Source organism: Anopheles funestus, chromosome 2RL, assembly GCF_943734845.2.
Source record: "Anopheles funestus chromosome 2RL, idAnoFuneDA-416_04, whole genome shotgun sequence".
NCBI classification, from domain to species: Eukaryota; Metazoa; Arthropoda; class Insecta; order Diptera; family Culicidae; genus Anopheles; species Anopheles funestus.
The window spans coordinates 84,349,578-84,369,079 of record NC_064598.1 but is presented as its reverse complement, the minus strand read 5'-3'; the positions used below and the strand labels follow the sequence as shown (position 1 = coordinate 84,369,079).

The 19,502-nt window shown below is 41.9% G+C and overlaps 1 protein-coding gene across 10 annotated transcripts in view; it reads right to left on the bottom strand.

The window, feature by feature from the left end:
- The window catches only part of LOC125764462 (ras guanine nucleotide exchange factor P-like), a 227,678-nt gene that overhangs the window by 176,319 nt on the left and 31,857 nt on the right, over nt 1-19,502 (bottom strand). The gene's annotated exons all lie outside the window — the stretch shown is intronic.

Genomic DNA, 19,502 nt, shown 5'->3' with positions numbered 1-19,502 from the left:
AAAAAAAGAAAAGGTTCAAGGTAAGAGAGGAGTTACCTACGCGATCACCGACCAGTACTACCACCAGGCCACCATATATTTCAACATCGTGCAATCATTTTGGCCATGTGTTGAGGTTCGTTTTTTTTTTTTTGTTGGGTGCTTTGTTTTTAAGTCCCGATAGTGGAGTCACCGTTCTGGAAAACATTCGATCCGGCAGTGCAGTGACGTCAGTGCGGCAAAAGAGACGAACCAACGTAAAAGAAGGCCGCAAACTCCAGCCAAAAACTTCCCCATAATGTTTGTCCGTCCGTCTGGCGGCGTATGCTATCAGTAGCGTTATATCACTTCCATCACACGATTATCCGCGTGGGAAGAGAAACGATCCGGTGTCGAGGGAGGACGGGGTGGGGAACATTTATTTTTATTTTTACTCCTCTACCCCCGATGATACCAGCTCACACTCACGGTTGTGATATGGTGACCGGCGTACAAAGTCAACCGGACTGTGGCCACTCATGCCGGTTGTGTGACTCAGTGTCTTAAGGCTCTCCGTTTTAGCATTCAGAGTCATGATCTTGAGACAGGCGAGCAGGCATCACCCGCAGGCCCCGGACGCGCTTCATCCGCGAACCAAAACTGCTGTTGGTTTGAAATGTGTGCAAGCTACATAACATAAAACCGCTCCAGTCTAGAATGGGTGAATGTGTTCATATCAGCGGTCGTTTGTGGATGTGATAGTGAGCTATGTTGTTGGTTTCTTGTGGTTTAAATTACCACCGCCATCACCGGCACAGCACCATCCTTCATTCACCCTCATTAGCTCACGACACAACAGACGATTTCCTAATGCCTTTTGGGAACGAACGGGGGGCTGGGAGGGGGGGGGGGGGGGGGGGGGGGTTCGCGGACCCGCCAGACGAAGACGAACGAAAAATAAAACATCGCCCGCTGCTACAAGCATCCTTCCGCACCGTCTATAAGCCAAGACGGTACCAAACCAAACCCGGGCCCACATCTCATACAATGTTCGAAAAGTCGTGAGAACTATTTTCATGAATTCACATCATGCCCTGCGCGTCTGTATGCCGCCCAGGCACACACCTCACCCGGATCGCCACCTATTCCAGCGTCCGGAATAGATAAAAAAAAATTATATCCAACTAAACCAAAAGGCAACGGGGTTTGAGCGAACGCTTTTGGATAGCACACTATCAACCTTGACGTGCCCGGATGATGATTGCGTGGTTTTCGGTAAGAATAATTCCGAAATTGCCTTCGCGCAGATATTATCAGCCGGCCTGTACACGGTGGGACCCATTCGCTCACCACACACTAATGAAGCAATTCATGGGCGCAGCATTTATCTGCCCAACACGATCGAGTGCCGTCGAGAGCATTAATTCGGTTTAGGCGTTACGATTGATTTCTTTGAAAACTGGGAAGATAGATGGCGAATATAACCAATTTTGTTTTGTTATGTGAAAGATTTAATGCGAGAAAACTTTCTACATTTAGCAAACAAAAAAAACTTGTACGTCTTTTGTCGCCAAAACATACAGAAATTCCCAGTTTCTCCAGTTTCAAAAATTCATACAAAACTTATAAAACAAATTGAATTAAAATAGCACCATAAATCTAAACGCTTACAATTCATATCAGATAACTTCAACCGTAATAAAGCGTCGACACACTTATGGATATCCTTGCATTAAATTGACCCGAGAGCGTCAACCCAGCACCATGACAACCGGGCGCAATAAAATTTCAAATATTGGACCACATTATTCATACCCCTTCTATTTCTCTAGGCGTTCGGCAAGCACTTAAACTCGAGAGGCAGCTGTCTGTAACGATCGCTCGAGGGGGGGCGAGAGAGAGAGAGAGAGAGAGAGAGAACGACAAAAAAAGGCAAACATCCAACAGATAAATATGAATAAGATAACCCAATTGATAGCATTAGGTCCCAGGGCCTACTGAAAAAATGGCGGATGGTCACCAATCACCCTCACCTGTTCCCCGTCACTCATGCATCTGTCTAATCACTAATCTTTCGTCCTCGAACGGAACCATCGCCACGGTTTCACCTACAGCAGCTACTGGACTGTGTGTTTTGTCTTGCGGTCTTATACCACGACCTGTCGTACGAGACACTCGTATCCATCGCGCGTCCATTCGCACTAAATGTCAACCCTTCGCGTGTTGGTGTGCGCCACCACGTGGAAATTCATTTCAAACGCTTCCAAACATATGCTCTAGTATTGCAACATTCACAGTGATGATGTTCTTCCACCGTTCAGCACTCCGAATGGACCGATCGTTGGCGGGTATGGTTCAACGAGTAGTAAGGGCAGAAGAAAAATGGCTGCGCCAAGCACTAGCAAACTCGCAATAAATCTGACTAATGGCACTCGAACACATCAACCAAATGCTTTGCACGGGTGCGATGAGATTGAAGGGTATAACGTTCGAGCGCATGAATTGTGAGGGACGACTTCTCGCCCCCGTGGACTTCAAATCTGTGGGTAAGAATATGTAAAGTACTATCACCAAAACCAACTTGAAAGTAAGTGATTTTAAATTGTATCACATTGTACGATGTAACCTTTTTTACAAGCATCTTTTAAGTCTTTAAAGAACAACAAAATGTCAAAATGATGCATGAATGTTTTATTCTTTATCTAAACCAAACAATCACAATGACAAACATCTCTCTTGCTTTGGAGTTTTTTATGTTTACGTAATCTTTTATAAGCTAATTTTGCCCTTACGCAACCCCCTGTTTTGCTGCCAACGCCAATACAATACACATTCGGCCTGGTGGCGGTAAAGAAAAATCATCACCAAAAGAAAATAATTACAATCAAAAAGCGTGTCAAGTAGTTGGTTGGATGGAGTAAAAAAGGGCGAACGGTCGGTGGTAAGTGCCCAAAGAGGCAAACGAAATTAAGCTACAGCGCAATGAACCATTATCCAGATTATCAGCGTGTGTGCGATTATCATTAAGGCCAAAGGCATGCGGCAACATATCATGTGCCGTCCTTCCCCGCTGGCTTGCACCACCATTTCTTTTCTTACGCTTACTTCTATATACATAATTTCAACTACTTATATAGCTGTTCGGTAGTATAAGTGTGTGTGGCACCATTGAGTATATAACGACTAACGAAAGTGCAATAGAAACTAAGATTAAAAAGTATTTAATAAAATTTAAAAAAATATTCCTTAAAACCATACAAAATAGAACTTAAAACGATAATCAGAAAACAAAAGTTAGTATAATATTTTTGTAATACAATATAGGAATAACAAAAAGTAATAGTTACAAAGAAAGTGAAAAAAGCTCATACACAACCACACATAAAACGACCTTTCTTTTTCGCTCATTCCTTCATAATACACCGTAATGATCAATATAATTACTTTCTATTATCGATTTACCGAAAAAAAATGCCCATACCGACAGGTAAACACACACCCCTTTTTTCCTCCCATTTCCTTTTAGTTTTTCCTGATGGAGAGTGATTTTTCTTCGGCTTTCTTTTCCAGAATTTCTCCAGGAAAGTAGGGAAACAAACAACGGGCTTACCCGTTGACGCTAAGTATTTTTCGATAAAATGTGCGAAAAATGGCTAACATAAGTAAAGAAAAAAAATGCACGTAACCAAGCAATATTATATCCCGCCTGGAAATAACAGCACGATAACCGTACCGATTACCCTTTAGCGTACGCGTTTACCTTATAACAATCGACGTGTCTGCTGAGTACGTTGGATTAAAGAAAAGATTGAAGACAAAGGGAAACATGGTCCAACATGAGGTAAAAGAGAGAGAGAAAACACACCTTTCAGCCAAGAGCGGTAACCGGCTGGAAACCGTAGGAAAGAGAACCATATCAAATCGGTCATCTTAAAGCTCCTGGAAATGAAATGGGGAAAAACGGCAACCAAATGGAAACGTAACGCAACCGGCACAACCAAACCGGACAAAAAATTGCCTAATCTAACTAATCGCCCAATTTCAGACCGAATCTAATCGTACTCTCACTTTGCTCATTTTTGCTTCCCTTATTTTTGCCCGACACTTACGCGCGATAGCTTCTCGTGTTTTTTTTTCTCCCGCCCGCTTCGCTTCTTGCACACCTTCAAGCTTTACGTGGGCAATAACTGCCCAACCAGGGCAGCCTTCCCGTATGAACTTTCCTTAATCGTGGCACGTACCTGCGTCATTATCGCTGTAATGCTCCCGCTGGGAAATGGTTGAAGGGATGTATAGGAGGGAGGATTTGCAACGTCAACAAGCGCGCGTAGGAGATTGGAAAAATGGTGAACTAGTAATAAGCTTCATAAGAGAGTATCAATGTATCATTGCGGTACGGTATGGACTACTCTATTCAATAGGTTTCATTGTTAATGTACGGTTATTATTCACCCGACAGCGGCATTTGTTACCTAAGGGTTGTTTTTCTCAAAGCTTAAAGTCTCACAAGTTTAAGGCAAGTTTCAAATTCATTGATCGATAAATAACGAAGTTACAGCCTCAAGAGCCATGCGAAAGCACAAAATTCCTACAAATCTTCAAAGTTCTTGCAAGTCTTTCGCACAACAAAACAACTTCTTGCTAATCAACATCCAAAAATTATCAGAGACCTGAGAATTGAAGTTTTATCAGATATCTAATACACTTTTTACTAGTATTCTAGGATAACTTGGATAATTGATTATTTTTTAGATCACAAGGATTTTGAGTTTCAAGCAGATCTGGAATGTGTCAAAATAGATCTCTAATACTGACTACTTTCAAAAACTCTTGGTATGCAAAATTGATTTTGTTTAGAAATTTCTCAATTGCCCAGATCTTCAATTCCTGAGATTGCATTGAACAGAATCAAGTTCAATGGGCAAGTGTTTCAAAAAGTGATGAAAATTCAAGATTTACCTTGACACATTCCAGTTCAACTTGAACAGCTTCCAGTGATGTTTTCAACTTTGTCACTTGAATTGCACAAGTGGAATACTGAAAAGTTTGCAGTCAGAAGTCTTTCAAAAATCCTGGAAATTACTTTTTTATGAGCTTTTAAGTGTATATCTGAATTAAGTGAAGTTTTACGCTCATTATGGTTTGTGCTGCAAAATAATGAATAGCAACCTTCGTTCTCACATATCTCCTGCACCAGTTATGCAATTGTAATACAACATTTATGACATTCACCATGGAACCGTATCGATTGAAATAAGCATTGAAAAAGATACGCAATAAATGGCGCAAAAGGAGGGAAGCTTAAACTTGAACATCTCAAGAGCACCCTGTACTAACTTGCGAGTGCAGAAGGTAAAAAAACAACCCAAAAGCAGATTAAGATAATTTCATCCCCCTTCCCAAAGCCACACAGACATATGCGCAATGGAGTTCACCTCATTGCCCGAAGGCTCTACATTTCATCGAAGCGCGGCGGTGGTAACTTTAAAAAGCGAAATAAGTAAAACAAAAACGAACAACTCAACCACATCACGCTGAAATCCAATGTCGACCGAGTGACCGATACTGCGGGCGGCGAAACGATGAAGCACACACAACTTGCCTTTTTGATAGAGCACATTACATGCAGATAGATATGCACACGGTTTTACCGTCCAAGGACACGTGGGCATGCGAAGATAGAGCACCAGCGAAATGAAGCGAACAATTTGGATGATTAATCTCAACCGATTCAATCGGTACGAAATGCCTGCCACCACGGTCGCCATATTTTCCTTTCCAGTTCGACTTCTTCACCTTCAAAACGCCATTGCCAATCCCATCAGCGTAGTCGTTATTATCATTATCATTAGGCACCAAAAAGATCAACCACCAAAAAAAAGCCCACGGTCGCTGCCGAAAAACCCAACCTTCCATTCTCATGTAGCAATAGCAGCAGCAGCATCATCATCATCGGCATCATTATCGTCTTGTAGCCGAATTGCGGTCAAAATTACGTGCCGTCTCTCATTGCTAACGGAGTTTCGTCAAACGTAACGTTCGATTATTCTCGATTGCACCAGTGAGTTTTTGATGCAGACCGTACATTGCTACAGCGGGTCCGGGCGACGCAACGGAATGAGCATTTGTCGGTGCGCACCAATCACGTAATGATTTCGATCGTGCGCCATTTGTTAGACATTTCGTAAGGCCAAGATGTACTTTATGCAAAGAAGCAATAGTGGCTGAATAAGTTGTCTTAAGCCGACATTCCAACGCGATACTATTTTTAAACTTGGCTTAAACTAAAGTAACGTAGAGTGAAACAGGAAAACCGTTTTCGTACAATTGATTCTTAAATTGTGGAAAATTGTTTTAAATTAGCATCGGTCAGAGATAATGATCAAACATATGAGACCATCGCTTCTCCCACTCGAAGGCTTTTTACTCTCATATTTAGGATAACTATCGAGCCACACACTATCGTTAAGCGTTACATTTTACGACCGGTGTAACATAATCTATTCGCGATTGCCACATATCGTGTGCTGAAATTAGCTAAAAAGCATTATTTATCAGTCTCGGACCCACCGCTCAGATCAGGATAACGAAATCAGCCAACCTACACACACTGACCTTTCTCTCTCCCTCTTTACTTACGGGTTGAAATATTGAGAAGCAAAATATAAAATAAATAAAAGCAATCACAGCCTCATCTGCACTCGCAAAGAGCAAACCAATAAAGTTCGCTTTATTATGCAGCCCACTAGCCAACCCCGTGGTCTCGTGGTTTTGACGCGAGCAAATGGATAAATTAAGGCACGCTAAACCATGGTGCGAGAATATATGGGGCGCGAATGGACACCGATGCTTGGTGATTTGGTGCGATACCCCGCGTGTCCCTGTAGTGCGAGTGCGAAAACATATTTGTTTCATTTTATTTATCCATGCGTATCTGGGAAGCAATGTGGGGGAAAAAACACACACACAAAACAAAGGGAGCGTGTAGCTAGAAATTCGATAAGGATCGAAAGCGTGTTGTCAGCGGAAATACCATGCTGCTAACACACAAAACAGCATCCGAAGCGATCCGATCGAAACGCGGTTCATCTCAACGTGACGATGTGGTTAAAAATCAATTTCCGTTTCTTCAGCGCACCATACCGTCCATGATTATCAACTGTTGAGCGATAGGCAAATGTGCGCAAACATGTTTTTTTTTTTGTTCGGTCCGGTGCGACATCATTCACATCCCAGTGCCGCATTTTAGCAATAAGAAACTGATCTTATAAAGCCAAACACCTTCTTCTCCATGTACTGTAATCCATACCGGATGTTTTTCATGGCCTGCCCGCCGCAGGCACCATCCGGCGGAAAATTGTACCGCGCAAAAGGAAGCGACGAACGTTAACACCCGAAATAGAAGGTCAAACACTTTTTGAATAATATTTTGTTCGTGTGTAAAGAAAAAAAACAAATGATAATCGATGTCGCTGTGAATTTTTCGTAGGAAGTTAGTAGACATTTGGATTGAAGAATATATTATGATGCAAGCAATCATAAAACATAAATATTAATATTACAGGATTTTCCAAGAATAAACGAGAGAGATTAATCCAATTTCTGGATTTTTTTCAAGTTCAAGTAGACTTTGAAAAGATAAATGAGAAAACTTTGCGCTTTACAGAAACTTGTTCCAAATAACGGTCACGCAAATCGGTCACGAAATCTTGAGTTTATTGTAACTTATAAAAAATCGAAAAAGGTGGAAAGATTTCTAAATCTACAGTTGCATGTTTCACTGTAGCTTGAAAAGAATTCAGAACTGATTCCAATCTCACCATTTTATTTTAAAAATTCTTATTTCATTCTGTATTCACCTTGATGTATCACTTTCTTAAAGTATCCATATTACAGGGTTTTCTGAACTTTGTTTAAGTTAAACTAGGATACGTCGCAGTAGATTTGGAATGTTATCCACTGTTTGGAACATTTGCAAGTTAATGTCGATTCTGTTCCAGGCTTTCTCGACTGTTGTTTGAAATGTTTGAATAGAGAAAGCTTTGAACATGGGGCCAATGGGACAACATTTTTTTGGGGTCTTCTAATTCCAGAAAAGGGGGAAAGGATTCCAGAGCTTTCTCGACACATTACACTTCAAGTTGGGAAAAATCCTTAAATTGCTCCAGCTTTTCAACTTGTATTTGAAAACCCTGCAATATAAATCTGATACAGAAAAAATGCATTACTCTAAGACAAGTCCACATCGACTAAGATCTTCGACTAAGATGTCAACAGATAGATAAGCCGTATCGGGAATCCTTGCATAACCATAATGCGCCTTGATTTCCATTCCCAACTCTGTATCTCTGTGACTTGTTTGCCCTTGTATGTGTGTGTATATTAAACGTCTGTTCGTACTTACACTTCCTACATAATGCAAGGAAACAAACGAGTGCAGCAACCCTTTTGCAACAACTCTTTCATCCCGCATAATGCACGAACACACACTCGAGTGTAAGTGTTTCGCTGCAAAGAAGGGCAAGCGATAAATCGCGATTATTTAAATCTTTACCACCACACTCCATTGCTCGTGCATACCATTCACACGAAAACTTCATCTCATCCCGCGCAACCACTATCAGCACAGCTATTCGCACGAGAGCAAACGTGCAAAACCGGGGGGGTAGCGAAAACATCAACAATGTCCACAAACACAGCCCGAACAACGCCACGGGTCCAGCCACAATCGGAGCGGATCAATCTGCGGATTAATTGCATTCGTTAAGTGCATTTCTCTGTACCACACAGGTACGACCATTATGGGCCCGCTTCCCCAAAACTCCACACCGCTGACTCCTTCCCTCCATCCGTTATTGCATCCTTTTCCTGGTTGGTTTTCCAACCTTCACTGTCCCCCGTTACCGAGTGCACTTTATGGAATCGTGTCTCGGGCGCGTTCGGCATCTTTGTCTTCGCCGGGCCCCGTAGGTAAACAGTTAAATGTTACCCTTTTCAACGCGCACCGCACCAGCAACCACCACCACCCCCAATACACCAACCCGGGGAGGATGGAGGAAAAGTCACATCACTGGTTGGCAGCGCAGATCAGCGGTAGATAATTGTGCGGCCTAGAAAATGGGTGAATCACTTCGTTGCGGCCGTGGCGTGGGACGCACGAGGACTAACGAGCGAACGAACGAAGTTAATAGGGCAAACCCGGGGAATGTAACCCCGGGAAAACAGGGTTTGGAGCGGCACAGGCTCGGAGGTGTGATTGCAATGCAAAAAAGAAAAGGGCCCCAACATGCATTCGATGCAAAAAAGAAAGAAAAAGCCACTCCACACAAACGCACTCCGCACTTGGCGGTTCTCTAGGTCTTCTTAACCTGGGCACTGCCGGTTGGTTGGATAAATGCAAACTTGAAACGATTCATTTAAATTAACACTTCCGCAACGGTTGCTGACGAGAGCGATTTGTTCAACTACAAGAGCGTTTTGCGCTTTTGCGCCTGCAAATGGAAAGCGACGTGCTTGAGGAAAAGCTGTACCCGAGAAGTGCCACTTGAGATGAATTTGTTATCAAGTTGAGGTGCAACATAGAAATGTGAGTACTAGCATAGTTACATAAAAAAGATTTCCTTTTATTAAACATTTTATTAATTATTTAGTTATATTTATTTACTTTTTTGTTTCTAACATGAAAAATTTTTCTCGCACACTTCAATCCAGATCAATCAACCTCCACGATCTCGCGGGTCAATCAGGAAATCAAGAAGCACACGAATGGATCAATAATTGCATCCAATCGATCATTTTTTTCCACTGTCCCCAGTGCGAACGACGAACCAGCTCAATTCATACTAATTTTTTCAGTTTTTTGTCAGTGAAACAAATGATCACGAATTGGCTCAAAAGTTCTCGCCAGTATCAAACCATTTCGTGCATTCGGTCATGCACAGCTCTGACAACATTCGTGCAGTGTCTTGCGGTTTATTTACGTATCTTTCTTGCCCGTTTGTCTACTGGATGAGAAGCGGCGAGGGCTTTATTCCGTGCAAACCAATCAAATGTCCATCAGTGGTCAGTCCCGGGTCAAACCGGGATACCGGGAGAAAAGGACTTTCACTCCGAGCCGTTTCATGTACAACAGGCTTTCATCGATCCCTTCGGACAACCCGAGCGGTTTTGCTTGAAGGGAACGGGAGTAAACAAAAAAAAGTCCACGTGGAATTAAGTCGTGCCGCGGGTGGATTTAAAAAAAAGAAAAGCTAAAGCCAATAAAAACCGGCAGCCATGATTCGTTCGTGAGTTTCACCACTTCGCCGTTAAAAGGGAAGATTTGAAATTTTATTTTAAACTCCAGTTGGAAAAAACGATTATATCGTGCAGCGTAAATTTGCACACCATTAATGCTCGGTTAACTGTCGCGTTGCATTTCTGATCACCATTAGGTACCGATTTATATGTCCGATCGTAAAAGAAGGCACTTTAAAAAAATGGGAAAATAGCTAAAAAAATTACTGCACAAATGACGTTGATGGTTTCATGTCATCAGTTTCGTGGACATCTCTTTGCTACTCTTAACGATGCACCATACTGCCGGTGAACGATTGGAGTAGTAATATTGGGAGAGAAAAAACGTAAACCACGACAAACGTATCCCCACCTCAGCAATGTCACCCGGAACATCATTTTAGTGCAACAATTTCGCAGAACATTTTGCTGCAGGATTTGTTCCTGCAGTTGTGTTGCTTTTACCATGTATATGCCCCGGTACATGTTTTGCTTCACTGTTGCTTGTTTGCCGAACATGTTTTCTATTTCCCCAACGCGAAGGTGACTTACTCACCCGCAAAAACATTCGATGTACAGCGCAAAAAAAAAGCGAATAGATGACATTTGGATCGAGACGAAGACTAAAGGAGAAACGAGAGCCACATTTCCAGCGACACTATTTTTATGATCACCAGCAGCAACAGCGAAAATTGTTACTTTTCTTAGTGTCTTAGTGGTTGAGTACGTTCTGTTCGGTGCACGACTTCCCGAAAAACTCATCGCTTCACTTCACTTCTGCTGCAGTGCAGATGAGCGTGGCCAAGAAACAAAATCGAATCATGTTTTACATGCTTTTCTGTGGTTCGTATGTTTTCCTTTTGCGAGTTAAAACGCCCATTCGTACGTTGCGCAAAACCGGGCAAACGTTGTCCCGTTTGGAAAACAATCAAGCAGTAATAAAAGTCTTATAATGCTACATAAATAATATTTTAATAAATATTTTTTACCAAAACTGGAACATCCATTCATCCGATTGCCTAAAAATCAGAAAATCCCACGAACTAATCATCGCCATCAAATTTTTGCGCCGGAAGTACTAAAGTATTGGAGGACGAGTCGGCGGGTCTGGCGGGCGGGTTCACACGGGCAGGGGAATTCCTATCCAACATCACACTGTCCGAAACACCATTCGTTTCATCCATTTCAAGCACAAAGCCGCACAGCCGAATGGTGTCGAAAAACGAGTCACCGTTTTGTATCGGTTTGAAGGTCGTCGGGGGACCCGCTGTTTTGGACACTGGAACAAATCACGCTCAAGACAAACCCCTATCTGGTTGAATTTTGATAATCATAATGTTTGAGAGAAGGCACACACAAAAAAAAACTATCAAAACCCCAGACGTGAAACAAACCATTCACAATCGTTATGTGACTCAGTTTTTCTCCCTACCCCCAAAAATGGCGACAAAAGATCAAACTGGTACTCATTCATTTTTTACTATGTTTATCCATCAGATAAGGAAACTTTAGAGAGCGGAAAAGTCCCCCAAAAATAAGATAAGCAAGGGAAAAACACAAAGTGCATTATTCACTTCCGGCAATGTTTTGTCTTTTCAATCGCTTTGAAGGTGATGGGAAATTAATCTACGCACACCATACACCTTGTGGCCCTTACAGATAAATCAACATTAGGGTTTCCTTTCACCGTTCGTGCAGCTCGTGCGTATCTCTCCATACGCAATCGTCCGAAACACCATTTGTTGAAACTTCATTTGTCCAAATCTCTTACCAAATACACAAAAAACCGGGTGCAGGGCATAACTACGATTGCAAATGCGATACGTAGCGTGCATTTCCCATCAACCCACCTTAGTAATGTTTCCCCAAAAATGGCCACGGACTCTTTGACGGGAAAACAATACCGCATCCGGGCACTGATTTGATCGCAGCTTCTTTGACCCTTCCCTAACTCGAATCAGCCCCCCAAAAAAGGGACAGAAAGATTGATGAACAAAATCGGAAAACCTAACAAGTACAAATTGCTCCAACTAAAATCACTATTCGTTGTTGCAATACTTCCGTTTTTTTTCTCGTGCTTTTTTGCTTTTCCATCCACCCTGTCAACATTTGTCTGCATTGTGACACTTGCACTATCGCTCGTGGAGAGTGTAGAGCATTGAATATCACACAGTATTTTTTTTTAAACAACAACACAAAAAACCCTCACCCGACTACAATGTACGAACGAAAATGCCACAAACAAAAAAGTCGACAATGTGAATGAAACGTACGTAAAGAAAAACGCAATCTTATCTATTTCGATACGCTCTTTCGGTCACTGGTTTTTGGCCGCCGGTCGGTGACGCAAACAGCTGGCGCGTCTTTGGCTCCATCGAATTGAGTTTTGCCTTTTCGGATAAGTGAGTAAGAGAGGAACCTCGATCTTGCGCAAAACATATACACAGGGGAGGAAAAAAACGGAGTCCTCCATCAAGATGAACCTTTCGCAGACGCAGATTATCGTACGGGCGGGGAATGAAATCGGTGTGTACAAAAAAAAAATACAATCAACCTCGAGCGAACGATTGGAAGACGGAAACGAAATAAATACTCTTTCATACACACTGCCAGATATACCAACCTTAAGGGAGGTATAAAACGGACCGAGACTGCGATTGTTGATAAACGGACAAAGATGGAAAACAGTCTGTCAGCACTACTACAACGGGCTCCAGAAACAAAGACGCTGCGGTTGAAAGAACCACACAGATGAAAAAAATCGCTCGCAAACGAAAACGAAACACTTCGGAAGCGGATTCAAAAGACAGCAACGATGGGCAAAGCGACGAACCCCGTTCTTTTCACTGTGATAAATGAAAAAAAGGTGAAAAGAAGGGTTGCCTTCTCTCTGGCCATCGTCGTACACAATAAAATCACATCCATTTTCAACCACCACTATCACACAGGCGCACACACACACACAAAGAGACCATAGTGTTATTATCAGCCATCATCGTCAACTTGCTGCTGGGAGTTGGTCAATAATGACAACAGCAACAAAAGAACACAACGAAACGAACAGGGAAAAAGGAAGCCAGAAAATCCATCCATGAAGCTACTCGTACTTTAGCACACCTCCCCTCACTGCATCCGGTCAAACGGACAGTCTACGATTATAACTCTTCCACCGGAAGACACTATCAATGAATCGGCGACTGAGCGTTCTTTTGACGCCGAAGCAGATTGGCAAAGATTGCGTCAGCGCATGAATTCGAACGATTTGTGACCCTGAACTGAAAGGCTTAAGAAATACACTTTGTAAGATGGTAAAAACAATAGCAAACAAAAAAAAACAGCTTTAATTATGCGTCACAGCTTAAAATGTGGGCTATGCAGTCAATCGATCAACGAAACAATTCTCCCAGCTGCATAATGATATTATAAAATCTTGTTTCGTTTGTCTTTTTCCCCTTCCTCCTCGTATCTGTGTTTGGTTTTCCTTTTGAAAAGATCCGGTTAGGCTTATCAACATCCCCAGCCAGACGACGCAAGATGTCTAGACGATACCGGCATTAAGTCACAAGCGACAAACCCTAATCTAAAAACCGTGGTAGGCCCCCCGCGTGGTGTTCGATCGGCTGATCTAGAGCCGGGCCTATAAAATATTCGGTTCACCTTATCGACTTTATTGGCGCTTCGGGGTTTTGACAATGGAGCACCGAACAAATGATCCACTGCATCAGTTCCCACCATCTCCACCCTTTCGACTAGTTTATTGAACGAGTTTCCAAAACTGAGATCCCAAGAAACTATCGTTATCCGACGATGCTTCTGAGAAGTGTCGCAGCTTTGGTCGGCGAAGCGAGCAACGTGCTGGATGCTGTTGCACGGTGACAGTTGTTTGTCCGGACAGAAAAAGGCCAATAACCGGCATGGCAAACATATGAATATGGAAGAAGCCATTACAGCACGGGTGCGGTTTTCGTTTCCACGAAGTCATATTTAGAATTCGATTCGTTCCGTTCGTTTTGTTTATTTCTACTGGGTTTTTTTGTAAGATGAAATGGTAAAGTTTTACCCATTTCTAGATTTTTTTCAAGTTGAAGTAGAATATTGAATGATTAAAGTGGAATCTTTTTTATTTCTTAGAGCATTTACAAGTTGCAATTATTTCATTTCCGATCACTTCAGAAAGGATTGAAGAATTGATTTAAGATTTAATTTAGGAATGATTACATATCTCTCGTTACTTTTTCCATTTTATTTTCAATGAAAAAAAAAAATCCCGACTTTCGAATACCTTACTGTGTGCTTAGGTCAACCAAAAATCAAGCGAATATTTTATTAAATATTGAACAAAACATTCTACAAATTTGTTTTATATTAAGTTTTCAAGGAAACAATCAACATTCGGAGTAAACAACCATTATCTATCAGTGTATCTTTTTCCTGAAACCTTTTCGGAAACCGTTTGCAAACTCGTCTATTTTGGTCTATACCCTGGTTGACGCGAGCACACTTCCTGTTGAAATGTATCAACATCAACCGTACGGTTGTGAGTCGATACATGCTCCCGTGGTACGAGTCATACTCACACGAAAGCATTCACAGTGTGGCCCCGCCGGTCCAATCAACGGGCCCTATCAAAGCGTTGTTCCGGCTTCCAGTGAATTCCTCCGCATCTCCGCGACGGAAATGATTGAATTCTTAAAAACTTCCAATCAAATCATGCCTAATCAAATTAAACTCGGTGACTCGGTCCATTTGTTGTCAGACCTGGAGCCGTCATCGTCACCGGTTTCAGCTCGGGGGCTGAAGCTTTCTACCCCAGTCTCTTCCATTTTATCGCTTCTTCCGCCTGAAGCAGGGACTGATGATTGTGTGCGAGGGGACGAGTTTCTATCCAGTGTAGCCCTCTAATCAGTGCCAGTATTTTCATCCTCCGCAAGTTACCATACGAGCTGGTAAGCTGATAAATACAGTAACAATAGAAATCTCACCTTGAGAACTGTTTATCGCACAAATAAGACATTTATCTGATCAAAATCTTGTATTATTATTTTCCTTTTTACTCTCGATGTACTTTTCCAAAGTGCGGTTTACCTTTCTTCCTGTTCGTTTCATTACCGTCGACCGGTTGGCTGAAACGGATGAAAAGATTTATTATGTTTTTTCAACTCCATCCCGTCTTGTGGTTAATGCTCGGTTTAGGCGCGCCGGTGTGTATGGTTCGAAAGGAAGCGAAAATAGCGTCGGCGTGAAATCCGTACGTAGGTTGACAGCCGTTTCTTTTACCGTCCTCGTTACACGGCATGGGCTTCCTCTCCTCCACCTACTCCCGGTTGTGTTATCTTAGACGTCCGCAGTATTCCACCACTTCCTTTGGCTGTCACATCGTACAGGCTTTAGCCGAGGAAAACAAGCACGGTGAAGCAATACCGTATGATTTACATTAGATGAATTATGCTGGCCGTCTACTTAGCACACACACACTGCTCGTATGCGTTCAATAACGTTCGGGCGTTTGTACGTGTGGGTGGAAAGAAAACTTCATCAATTGACAAGGAGATTATCGTACGCATGGATTAGCATTAATAAATGATTGGCCGTCGTCATTAAGGCGTTGCGAAAGATTTCCTCTTGATAGGAGGAAAAACACAAATATCGACTATTTTTGTAATTGCTTGAGCTCATTATAACCTTTCTTATGGGTGTCACATACTGCCCAGCGTCAAATATAGCTGACGATAATACGATAAAATGTCAGAAGAACGAAACATCTTGGAGTTTTCCCAAAGATTTGTTTTTTCTTTTGTGTATTAATTATTTGATTTGCTTTAGGATTGTCTATTGATATCCAGAAAATATATCATTTAAAATAAATTTTATTTTCCAACAATTTATAGCACCAACATCGCATAAAACATTTAAAAGAACCGTTTAAGAGAATCATTTAAAAAAAATATCCCAACCAACAGTCTTCGCGAACAGCCCTCACACGGTTTCTATTAAATTAGTTTTATTACTTGTCCATGTGTCTTTTGCCGCACCCAGTCAGCGGTGGGAGTGCTCAAGGTTTGCCTCTAGCGTTGCAAACTTAACCAGCAAAACGCATGACCGAGATATAATTCCTCTCCCAAGCGCACGATTGTGCTTTGCGTATGTGTGTTGGCAGTATCACCGATAAGCGATAGGCGATGTCGTCTATTTAGCTTTTTCAAAAGCGTCAAGCAACAAACTGCCTACCATTGCGGGCCAGCTCCATCGATTTACGACCAGCGCGCGGCAAAGCGAAATCCGATCGAACAAGGAAGCCGCTCAAAAGCCGCTCACACGAACACGTGCTGGTTGGGTCAGCTGTGTACGGTATACACCAACAACGGTGAGTTAATCATTCGTCGTCCGTGGACCACCACACCGCCACCGTTCGGTTTCTTGGTGCGTCACGTCTAAGTACACAGCATACCACCGATGGTGACCGATAGCGTCAATCAAACAAGGGCATACCCACACACAAACGAACTCCAAAACCACAATCAACGGGACCGGCTGTATCCTAGGTGAAACATTCACTTCTGGCCGATGTCTTACGTCCGTTCCAAAGTGGACGAGTGATTGTAACAAAATGAGCTCCACTGAGTGGCGTTAGAAATAATACTCTGATTGAGTAATAAAATGCTTTAATAACTTAGCAAATAATAAACAAGTTAGGTTGATCTTTGCAAAATTTTTAAATATAATTTCTTGTTGAGCAACTTGATAGAAGAGTAAAAACATTTTACATGATCAAGCTCAAGCTTGAATTTCCTGTGAAATCTGACTTGCATCATCACTCATCGGCAAAGGCTGATTCATGAAGACGCAAATTATCGGCGATTGAAAATATGCCGATGACTGATAGTACGTCATTCACCCGCTGACGGGCTGATAAACCGCGATTTTCGATAAATCACGGAGAGGAAAACCGGTTCCCGCCATACAGCAGAGACATGGTGATGATGATGGCTTTAATCAATAACAATCGATAATTATTAAGAGCACGGCGCACACTGGCGTGGGCGATGCTGGAGGCGGTCTGTGCTTTTACAGCAACCCCCGACGCCAAAACGATGCTAAACGTTCGCTAGATGATGATGAATTTAAAAACATCAAGCTACCCATTCCAGTCCAAGCCTAAATGTTGAATGTTTCGCTCGGATGACTGTACGCCCATCTCGCCACTGCCAATCTGGGCGCATGGAGTGAGTTAGATGCAATGATTAAAGGGAAACCATTTTTTCGTGATTAGCATTCTTATCCTTCCTTCCAGAAAATGGGGATTTTTTTCCGAAACTCCTTTACACGAGCTACAATTTATTTTAATTTAATTTTTTTTGCAGGAAAAAATATCGTAAACTTGCAAATTCTTTATTCTTCAAGACAGCAGAATTGTACAACACCGAAAGTGAAGTTAAAATGTAACAAGCATCGAATACAATCAATATTTTTACGACTCCAAATTGACCATCAAATTCGATCAGGGAGTACAACAACAGCAAAAAAAAAACTCATATGGCCACAGACGATATCCTTTGGTCGAGAAATTCGCGAGTCTTTTTTTGTATGCAGGAAGTATCCCATTTATCAAGCATTTACTTATCAGTTTTTGACATTTACGAGCGCCCCAGCACTGCATAGCAGCACCAAAGTTCTTCTTTAACCATACCAGTTCTACACATCGCTTCGCTTTGCCCCTGTAGCTACAGGAAACATCATTTCGACAGCACAAATTTGGAAGCCACAAGATCGACCCAACTCAATACGCTTCCCCACACAAAGCAGCGATCGATCAGCCGCAGTCGGCCGTCTGTGATCTTCTCGTTCAAGAAGCAGAGAGGAAAAAAAACAAACGCTCCTAAAAATGCAAACAAAGTTAGGTCGATTCTGTTCCGGGGGACGGGTATATTCGATTTTACTACACCGAAGGATGGGTTTGCTAAGAAGCAACGAGAAAAAACGTTATCAAGCAAAGACTTCCATCCATTTAAAAACCGAAACGTGATCGTCGACTCGAGGGGAAAGATCGTGGCATAGCAAATGAAGAAAACAAAAAGTAAGCAAATACATCATATGCATACTGAAATTTGATCTTTTCGCATTCAATGCAATGGACGGTAATGGTAGCAAAGGGAACTCCGTTTACGGGACGCAGTAGACCACCGGCATTTGCACTGGTCGGGTCATGTTGTTTCAAACTAACCGTGCGGGCTTATCAGGTAACGGCAGCGAAAACAACGCCGTCCATTTCACTCTCAGAGCTCTTCAGACAAAACTTCAACTCCAGTGAGGAAAAGATTACCCTTTCGATCCACTCTTTGCCGATCCTTCCCACAGGTGCGATCACACATAAACCGCTCAGCAACAACAGGTCTTATGGTATTTTTCACGGAAGGATAGACATTCTAAAACAAATCAATCCAAGGGTTGTCCAGCGGCCGAAAGAAAAGATCATCAAGTATCCTTTTAGAGGTTTTTGGTTTTTTTTTCGGCAAAATTTCATTTCCTTCCAATCTAGCACGTCTCTACCTGAGTTCCAATTTCAGCCCAAAAACTGTACGCTAAAATCCGAAAGTGGTAGAACGGTCTGAACCGATCCCGCCACCAAACCAAAAATAACCGGTTGTGGTACGTTGTTGATAATGGTTTCTTTGGTATGGAACAGTGCAAGATGAAGGAAGGCACGTACAGCTTCATATTCCACTAAAGGTCAACATCAGACCAAACCCAGTTTCCTGTCCGGATAAGGCACATGAATTGAACTTTTGAAACTCTGTTATCTGGTTTCAGAAAAAATCTTCGATCGCAAAAAGAATACTGGAAAAATTTGTTGTTTTTTTTAAGATCAAGTGGACTTAAGATAACATATCATTCATTCCTATATCAGTGTAGTTCATTGCTGATTTATTCGCAATAATTTTAATTATACTTATCTTTATAGTGATCTGCTATAAAGTGCTGTTTATAACCCCTGTTTAGCGTGTTGTAGATTAATCTTTAACTGATTATACTGTAGAAACAATTATTTTGCAAATTCCTAATTGCAAAAATATAAAAATGCTAAATTTATTAACATAACTTCAAACAGTAACGCAAAAAAAGTTACAATAGTAATAGTTATAGAATTACTAACACTCTGATTTATTGCATGTTGCTGTATGATATGTTCAGTATGAAACCTGAATGTTTGCAAAAGATCGACGTCATCTTCTTCCATGTTTTCCCAAAGATCTCACACACAAAAAAAACAG